This window comes from Amblyomma maculatum, chromosome 1, assembly GCF_055883805.1.
Source record: "Amblyomma maculatum isolate TAMU_Amacu chromosome 1, ASM5588380v1, whole genome shotgun sequence".
In the NCBI taxonomy this organism is placed as follows: domain Eukaryota; kingdom Metazoa; phylum Arthropoda; class Arachnida; order Ixodida; family Ixodidae; genus Amblyomma; species Amblyomma maculatum.
Window position 1 is genome coordinate 310,769,640 of NC_139344.1, and position 9,301 is coordinate 310,778,940.

A 9,301-nucleotide genomic window follows, 5' to 3' on the forward strand; every position below is an offset into this window, starting at 1 on the left:
TCTATGCCGCCACGTTCGTCTGCTCTCGTCACAGTCAGGTGCGACGACCAGTCCTGTGCTGCCGGCATTGCCGAACAGAACACAGAGCTTCTGTTACATCATGGAGTCTGTGTTGCACGCGGTATAGTTCATCTGACTAATGGTCTAGCTCACGTGCTGATTACGAACTTCGGGAACGAACGGCAACGCATCGCTAAAGGCACCACGGTAGCCTACTTTGAAGGTGTCGCAGAAGCAGCCCACGACTGCTTTGTTCTTGAGACCAACAAGTCTGCCAGCCAAACGCCCAACTTCGACCCTGATGTGAATCCCGCTCTATCACCGGCAGAGAAGGACAGACTCGTCGGGCTACTCTTTCAGTTTCAAGACTGCTTCTCATCCGCCTCCGCGGTTAAGCAGACGCCCTTGACCAAGCACCGTATAATAACCGACGATCGCACCCGACCAGTCCGACAGAACCCCTAACGATTGTCACCGCGGGAACGCCCCAGACGGCCATAGACGTCCGACGGTCGACCGACGGACGTCCGTTCTCGGACCTTCGGACATCCGACGGAAGTCCGGTTATGTTCGATATACGTACAGCGGACGTCCGTCGGACTATCGTTCGTGGATCCGGATCGCGTCCCACGGACGTCCGACGGGCAGCCGGAGGCGGACATTCGGACGTTTCCCGGAACATGCTTGCAGGGCCCGCTATTAGTGTAAAAACTTGCCAATAACATTCGTGTAAAGCTCAGCAAGCATGTGCCATGGAAATTTCAGTCACATACTAGTGCTCAATGCCTTTGTCGTGAGAGTAAAGCAGACAATAGAATATGCAACAGGTTCAAGTTTCCTGTTGTCTGCTTTACTTTCACACACAAAGCACTGAACAGTAGTGTGCAAATAAAACTTCCATCAAAGAGGCACATATGCTAGCTGAGCTTTACACAAATGCACCATTCCTGAAAACATGCTAAGTGCATAGGCATACCAGCATGCAAGGTTGTAAAAAAAGCATTTTTTTTGCCTTTATTGCAAAAACTGCATGAATAAATAGTCTACACTAAAAAAAATATCGATGTTAAGGAATGGCATGGTAAAATGCAGGCCAACTGGAGTATTAAGAATCTACTTGAATAATTTTTTTAATTATCCTTGGTTGTGACAGCTCTTCCCTTGGGGAGGTGGTGGAGGAAAAGGTATTTATTGAAACCTAATATTTCGGAATTAGCGAGATGATCGAGTTCTGTGTGGGCGGCCTCCGCAGGCCGGGATTCCAGGAGCAGTTACTATCCTGTGCATTTGCTCGATCAGCTGTTGCTAGTCTTTCAGGCCTAAGATGGAAAGAGCAGGCTGGGCTCCTCCTGCAATAGAAGGGAAAATGAAATTCAAGTTATCTGTGCTGAACTTTGATTACACATCTCCAAGGGCAACTGCCAGTTTCTCTCAATTGCTTTTTCCAGATGGCACTGTACGCATGCATCTCCATTCAGAACTGTCACATACTATATAGAAAGGTCATATAACTGCAGCAAAACCCATGCAGAATAACAAAAGATACAAACGTAGTTTGACCAGAACCTGGCATTCAGTATTTTAATGTTTTTATGTCGTCTCTTTGAACATGCCACTCTGAACAAACATGGCATGTTATGCTTGCTGCTATGCGCCCTCAGCAATGCCCAAGACATGGAGTGCACATGCAGAGATATTAAGCATAAAGGATGCTGTATATGAACATAAAGCACAGCCAGAGCATTGCAGTATTACACAGGTACGCATTGGCGGCAGAAACCTGCATTTTGAGCGGTTTAACAGGCAGATTTCTAGTCATTGTTCCTGCTCTGAAAAGAAGTGATCAATAATAACATCATTTAAAATTGTTACCTTTTTGTTCTGTAAACTGCACATTTCGCTGGTTTCCATGTACCCTCTACTGAAGACATTCCCTGGGCGTGTCGGGGGTATATCGACATCAACATCTAGGCTACAAGCGTCTAGAAAGCGTCTCCTTAGAGCAGCTGCGACGAATTAACTTATCTGATAACATGCAAGCTGCTGCAGCAGAATAAAGATAGACATTTGACATGTGGCTAAAGCCCAATGTGGAAGCATAGCCCGCCGCAGTGATTGCGCAGTGTTCATGCTTCTACAAGAGTTAAAAATAAAGTTATTTGTTTACCCACAGCGCTATATGTGACATTACAATAGCAAGGCTTATAGTTACACAAAACACAAAAAGCTGATAACCACAAGCTCCTGATGTATTACCGGCAGCATGCAGCATGGATGTATGTCATGGATTTCTCAACTATGCACAACAAATTACAAAAAAAAATAATGGTATTTATAAATGCAGCCAGCTGTTCACAAGAAACACTGTAGCTTTTTTATGGGGAAGGTAGTGGGCGCCAAAGAAACTGCCCCTGTAAAGGCGCCTAATTTGCCCCTATGTAATATCGGGGACAAGCGTGTGGACTACACAAACTGCAATCAAAGCACATAACTTTCACATCGACCAGGGACCATACTTGTCGATGTGAAAGTTGAACGTTAGTTCTTTCATGTGTGCAAGAGAAATAAGGTCACAATTCGTTTACATCGCGATTCTAGTCCAAAATCTACAGACATACTGTCCAGACTTTCGCCCCCGCAGTATAAGTCACCACATGGGTAAGAGATTAGTAAAAGAAGTGTATAAAAGACATTAGTGCTGTTGGACAGCCATAGCTATAAAAATGGCATCGACATTGGACTACTACCTTAAGGCAGGGCCTAGGGCATTACAAAAGCAAGAGTTAGTGTCCGCTGATACTCATTTGAACGAACAAAAAGAGGGGGGGGAAGAAATCTACCTCAATTACATGTTTTGAGTGACACCAAGCCGCAGTTAGTATTAAAGATATCACACAGTTTTGTGGAAAATTTGGGAGCGCTTTGCAGCTTTCTTACAGGATTGAACAAAAGAGCTCACCATCTTCAGAAAGGCACATTATATAGAAATGAAAATAGTGAATTTACTGCATCTGGCCACAACAACTTGCACACGGAGAGGAAGATGAACTGAAAATTTTATACATGAATGTACGTATTTACAACAGGTGAAACAATGACTATGATCTATGCCGAAGAGTAAAGAGATCAAAATCTAGCTCAGAACGAGTTCTCCAGGCCGCGGGGCCGTTTCATTAACTTCGGGACTTCGCCCACATTTCTTCTCCCCGATGACAACGAACTCACACATGACTGGCTAACAAACATTTTGGCATGTCTTTCCACTTTCATAAGTTCTTCACCCTCTCCCTAATACAAGCAATGCAAAAGGGACAACAAATTCGCTTCACAACAAACGGAATTTAGAGAATGGACCTCGAAATGATTGGCTCACTAGGTCACATGCCAAACTCTCTCCCCTAGGAAAAAAAAAAAAGAAAATAAATAATTAGAACCCATCAAAACGGTGTCCCACGTGCGCAACCATTGCCCAAAGCTTGCATCCTTGGCGGCTCCTTTTACAGGGTAATTATTGCAATTATTGGCGTCCGAGTCAGCACCATTGCGGACCACATCAGAAGAGCCAACCCACATCATACCGTCACTGTTACACACTTGCCCTTTTTCAACGCCGCTATCTCCCACCATTGTTAACATCCAGGGTTGGAATCCTCAACGAGACCCCACTCAGCGCGCCTGCACTGAATAATTGTCACTTTTATGGGCTCCCCAACAAGGAAGAGGGCCTTACACCCTTCAACCTGACAGTGTTTTTTCTTTGAACGATAAGCAGTTCTTCCAAAAGAGGTGCTCGTTTCAAAGCTGTGCTGCCTCCGGGTGATGGGTCCAGTCAGCGTACTAAGGATCCCTTAGTACGCTTAGTACTAAGGACCCCTTAGTTGTATACTGTTCGTAAAGCTCCTTAAATAAAAATGAGCCCCCTACATGAGACAGCAACGAGAACAAACTGCCTGTCCCCGCGTCTTCGAGTGCGACAGCAAAGTCCTCGGAAGAGGGGACTTCTTTCCTTCTCTGCCTACATTTCCGTTAAGCACTGTAGCTGCTGTAGCTGCCTATCTGTGCGCGTCTCTCCGCCTCCTGTCCAAGGGCAAGTGGGAGACGGCCGCAGCTGGGCATTGAACAGGTGACCCAAAAAAGAGCAGACTAATAATGGTGCCTAGCATACCCACCGATCCCTTACAGAAATCATTAAAGAAATGAAAGCAACACATCAGATAACACTACAATGTTTCTAAGTACAAAGTCGACAACTCCAAGTCATATAAATATATGTACATCTCCGCACATTAACTAGACAGAAACAGTGCAGAGTAAACTAGTAATTCAGTGTCTAGCAACACTATTAAAAGGGGATAAAGGCCACGGGGGGCTATGATTATTAGTACCGTTTTGCCTTTAAACTACAATAATATACTTGTTGCAAGCTTAAAATCAAAGATTCACGCCTGTCCCACCCACAGCAATGGAACACACATCTGACTCAAGTCTGCAGAGAAAGAGCAAGCTAGACTATTGCAGACGCACCCTTGGTTATTTTTCTGGCATTTCTGAGGGTGAAGAATCTGACTTGTCAGTACCATGTATACGAATAAGAACCCTATGACAGTAAATGCATCAAATTTTCTGAAGTGGCTTTTCTTTGCTGACCACATATGAGGTGAGCTATAATTTATCCAACTTGGCCTAGGTTTATTCTATGAATAACAAAGCTATAGCAGGTACACAGTCGTCCACTCAGGCTGAACATGCGAGTGCGTGGCATCCACTTTTTGAGATGCCACTGCATCCATCGCAGCTGCACACCGTAGCGAAGAGGCAGACAGCGTGAAGTACCAGCCTCTAGTCCCTCTACCACCACTGGGGTCCCAAACTAGGGACCCCTTGTTTTTGTCAGGACAGGCCCCCTCAGGGTCAGCTAGTAACCTCCTGTATTTGTATCTGATGGCAATGTTTTCCACCACCACCCACAATACGCAGCTGCGCATCATAGCAGATGTGAAGCAACAGCTCCTGGTCCTTCTGTGCATAAGCCACTTTGCCTTGATGCATGCCTGCGCACCATAGTAAAGAGGCAGACGACATGACACAGCAGCTCATGGTACCTTTACACATGAGCCCCCCATTGTACTTCGATACGCACCATAGCAAATATACACACTACGCCACACAGCTGCTCCTGGTCCCTCTATGCATAAGCCATTTTGCCTCAATACGCACCTGCGTACCTGAGCGAAGAGGCAGACGTGAAGCTGCAGCTCCTGGACCCTACATGCACAAGCCACTTAGCATCAATGCACGGCTGTGCACTGTAGTAAAGAGGCGAAGGACGTTAAGCAGCAGCTCCTGGTCCCTCTACACATCAGCCATTTTGCCTCAATGCGCATCTGCACACCGTAACAAACAGCCAGATGTGACAAAGAAGCTCCTGGTTTCTCTACAAATAAACCACTTTGCCTCAATGCACGTCTGCACACCGGAGCAAAGAGGCAGATGACGTGAAGCTGGAGCGGCTGGTCCCTCTACGCACAAGCCACTTAGCCTTGATGCATGGCTGTGACGGATGCATTGCTATTTTGCAAACTGCATGCCACACATTCCCATTCAAGCTAAGAGTGGACGACTGTGTCCAATGACAAAAAGTAACATGGTGGACAATGTAAAAAGAATTTGCTGCATAAAGTTTGTTGAAACCAGTTCTACATCCTACATGTAAACAAGCTAAAACCTTAATGTCGAAGGGATGTCCTGTGTGTTTAAAATCATCACGCTCAAACAACTTCAACACTGACAATCATGATTCAATATTAATAATATAGATAATGATACAATACTCACTTTTAGCCATACCAAAGAAATGAGAATGCAAAGGGATGTTGCTGTTTTTCCCCCGTGGATGACAGTTTTCCATGTTCAAAGTGCTGCTTCCTGTTGGCCTACGAAATCGGCTACAGCAAATGGCATCTGAAAAATTTTTGGAAGCCTCATGCTAGTCTTCAACGAGAAAAGCATTGCCATACAGAAGCAGAACACAAATACTTTTACAATACATTAAAAGCACCAACTGCGGTGCTGTTTTTAGGATGAGTAGGTAGAGGTTTTGCTGTAGCAAGCCAAATGTTAGCCTTCAATAAGGAAAGCATTCCCATACAGAAACAGAACACAAAATCTTTTACAACACATTAAAAGCATCAATTGCACAAATGCTTGTAAGATGACCACGTACAGGTTTCTGCTATAGCCCGCATCATGTGACCAGCGGTTATCAGAAGCCTTGTATGTGAGCATGATGCCCTAGATTCAATTTATGGCTATCACTGTATTAACAAGCATGGGTTTAAAGCTACTTTAATATGATAATCTAAGAACATGGTAAGAGCTTTCAGTGCGACACATAAGCTCAGTATCATGCACTATAAGGTGCTGCATGGCTCTAGTGCAGCTTTGGCATTATCTCGCAGTCAATAATGCAGTGAAGTTCTGAGGAGCCTTTGAATATCTGTAAGGTCAAAGCAACAACAATTTTGTTTTCATCTCACTTTTGCTCAACTCTTTTTTTTTTTTTTTTTTTTTTTTTTTTGAGCCCGCGGCTTGCATGGCCTCCCAGTACGCCTGTTTTGCATAAAAGAAGGCGTTGCAGGCACCAGAGCTCACAGCCCAACTGTATCGCGGCGGCGGTATGTCAAATTCGTGCCAGAACAGCGCAGAACAACGGGTCAAGAAAAAGACAAGTGCTGACTTTTTTTTTTTTTCTCTCATCTCCTTGTGCGGTTGTTCTGCGCGGTTCGGTCCCACATGCATAACCAACATGCGCAAGGTGCTGTCCTAGTTTGTCAAAGCTGAAGGAGAGTACTAAACCTTTAGTTATTTAGTAGCTACAGCCGTTCCTTCTAGAAACTGTAGTTGCCGTAAAGCTCGAGAGAGAAAGATCAGCGGCTGTCCATTAAAAAAAAAAAAAAAAAAAAAAAACTCGCGACGTTTTCACAAGTGTAGGCATGTCGCACGATAGGCTCGAGGAGTGCAAAAGTTTTCTCGTATAGTTTTTACAACTCAGCACGTTGCGCATGGTTAACAAATTAACTCCTTTAAAGCTCGGGCAGGCACTCCTTTATCAGAGACAGAGAAGTTGCGCTGCTTACTGGCGCAGCGTCCAGTAATGCCGAAAAGATGGCCCTCAGACTTGAGGCTGCACTTTAGTTAGTCGGCGCGGAGCCATCCTGTCAGTCTCGCCTAAAACACTCGACCGTTCGGCTGCTGTACAGAGCTGTTTCCTTACGCAAAAGCTCACCACTATCGGTGCATCGAAAAGTTCAACTAAAGAAACAAAAGTTCGGTGAAATACTTACTTTGGAATCAGCGGGTGAACAAAGTGTGCCAGCCGCACCAAGCCACAGCAAAAACAATGCTAGCAGTGCATTACAGCCGTAGGTATTTGTAACTGCGCAGAAAACGCAGAACACGGAAACGTGAAGCCATCTTCCATGACTAAACTTCAACTTGTCAGGTGGATTGGATTGGCTCATTTCAGATTTTTTTGAGGATAGGTTCGGTTTCGTTCTTTCTGAGCTTGCAGCTTGCTGCGTCTATTCAGCCACTGATTAAAATTTCACCGAAGCATCATGATAGAAACATGTTTAATGGTCATTTAACTTTTAATCAAAAATTTTGGATGGAAGAATTCAACGATGAAACATGCGGAAAATAAAAAGAACTGTTTAATGGAAACGCTTTCTATCGCATCGATTCGCTCTGGCATCATATAATGCAGACTTGACGGCATTACTGATTTATACGCAGTTCAGACGAGCACGACGACTACAAACTATATCATAGCTGTGTAAAAGCAAATCCAGTGGCGGACGTACGGCGGCTGTCCGCTGGGCGAACGGATTCGACCATCCGCTTTCGTACGTACGCCGGAATTCCGGCGGACGTCCGAAATCGGCCGCCGAGTTGCGGCCGAGTTCGGTTGTCCGTCGGACGTCAGTGGCCGTCTGGGGCGAAGTCATTGCTCAACAGGTAGACGAGATGTTAAATGACGGTGTCATACAACCATCGAGGAGTCCCTGGGCTTCGCCTGTTGTCCTCGTTAAGAAGAAAGACGGAAGTTTAAGGTTCTGTGTGGACTACCGTAAGCTCAATCAAGTCACAAAAAAAGACGTCTACCCGCTGCCACGCATTGATGACTCATTACACCGGTTGCGCCACGCGCGCTACTTTTCATCGCTTGATCTTAAGAGCGGTTACTGGCAGATCGAAGTCGATGAACGTGATCGCGAGAAGACAGCGTTTGTCACGCCCGACGGACTTTATGAATTCAAAGTCCTACCTTTCGGATTGTGCTCCGCTCCAGCGACATTCCAGCGAATGATGGACGCAGTCCTATCTGGTCTTAAATGGCAGATGTGTCTAGTCTACCTGGACGACGTTGTTGTGTTTTCACCAACGTTCGAGGAACACCTCCAACGTCTCTCCGCTGTGCTACGGGCTATCAGATCTGCCGGCCTCACGTTAAAACCACAAAAGTGTCACTTTGGCTATGAAGAGCTCCTGTTCTTGGGCCACGTCGTCAGCCATCGAGGAGTTCGTCCCGATCCCGCTAAAACAACAGCCGTCACCAAATTCCCTACTCCATGTAACAAGAAGACAGTTCGCCGTTTCTTGGGCCTCTGCGCCTATTACCGCAGGTTTATTGAAAACTTCTCGCGCATTGCCGCTCCGTTGACTCGTCTCACCCGGGATGATGTCACCTTCACCTGGACGGACGAAGAGCAAAAGGCATTCGACGAGTTACGGCACCGCTTGCTGACAACACCAGTGCTTGCCCATTTCGATGCGAATGCCGAGACTCTGGTCCACACAGATGCCAGCAACGTGGGTCTAGGCGCTGTACTCGTCCAGTGGCAAGACGGTGGCGAGCGAGTTATCGCATACGCCAGCCGGACTTTGTCCCGTACCGAATCGAACTATTCCACCACCGAAAAAGAATGTCTGGCTGTTGTATGGGCGGTGATGAAATTTCGACCCTATCTTTATGGCCGGCACTTTCGGGTTGTGAGTGACTATCACTCTTTGTGCTGGTTAACGAACTTGCGAGATCCCTCCGGACGCCTTGCACGATGGAGTTTACGGCTACAGGAGTTCGACATGACCATCGTGTATAAGTCTGGACATCAGCACAACGACGCCGACTGCTTGTCCCGTTCACCTGTCGAGGCTGCGCGGGAAGACGAAGAACCAGACTTCCCCCTTATCGCAGCCGTCGACGCGCTCACTGTTTCGCAGCAGCAACGTGACGACCCGG

General features: G+C 46.2%; 1 long non-coding RNA gene across 1 annotated transcript; it reads right to left on the bottom strand.

Moving 5' to 3' along the window:
• Window positions 1-1,173: 1,173 nt before the first annotated feature.
• Window positions 1,174-7,500, bottom strand: LOC146207072 (uncharacterized). The gene is made up of 3 exons (XR_014705411.1): window positions 7,344-7,500; window positions 5,836-5,961; window positions 1,174-1,349 (listed from the first exon to the last, which is right to left on the bottom strand). It is a non-coding gene; the product is annotated as an uncharacterized LOC146207072 (long non-coding RNA).
• Window positions 7,501-9,301: the final 1,801 nt, after the last annotated feature.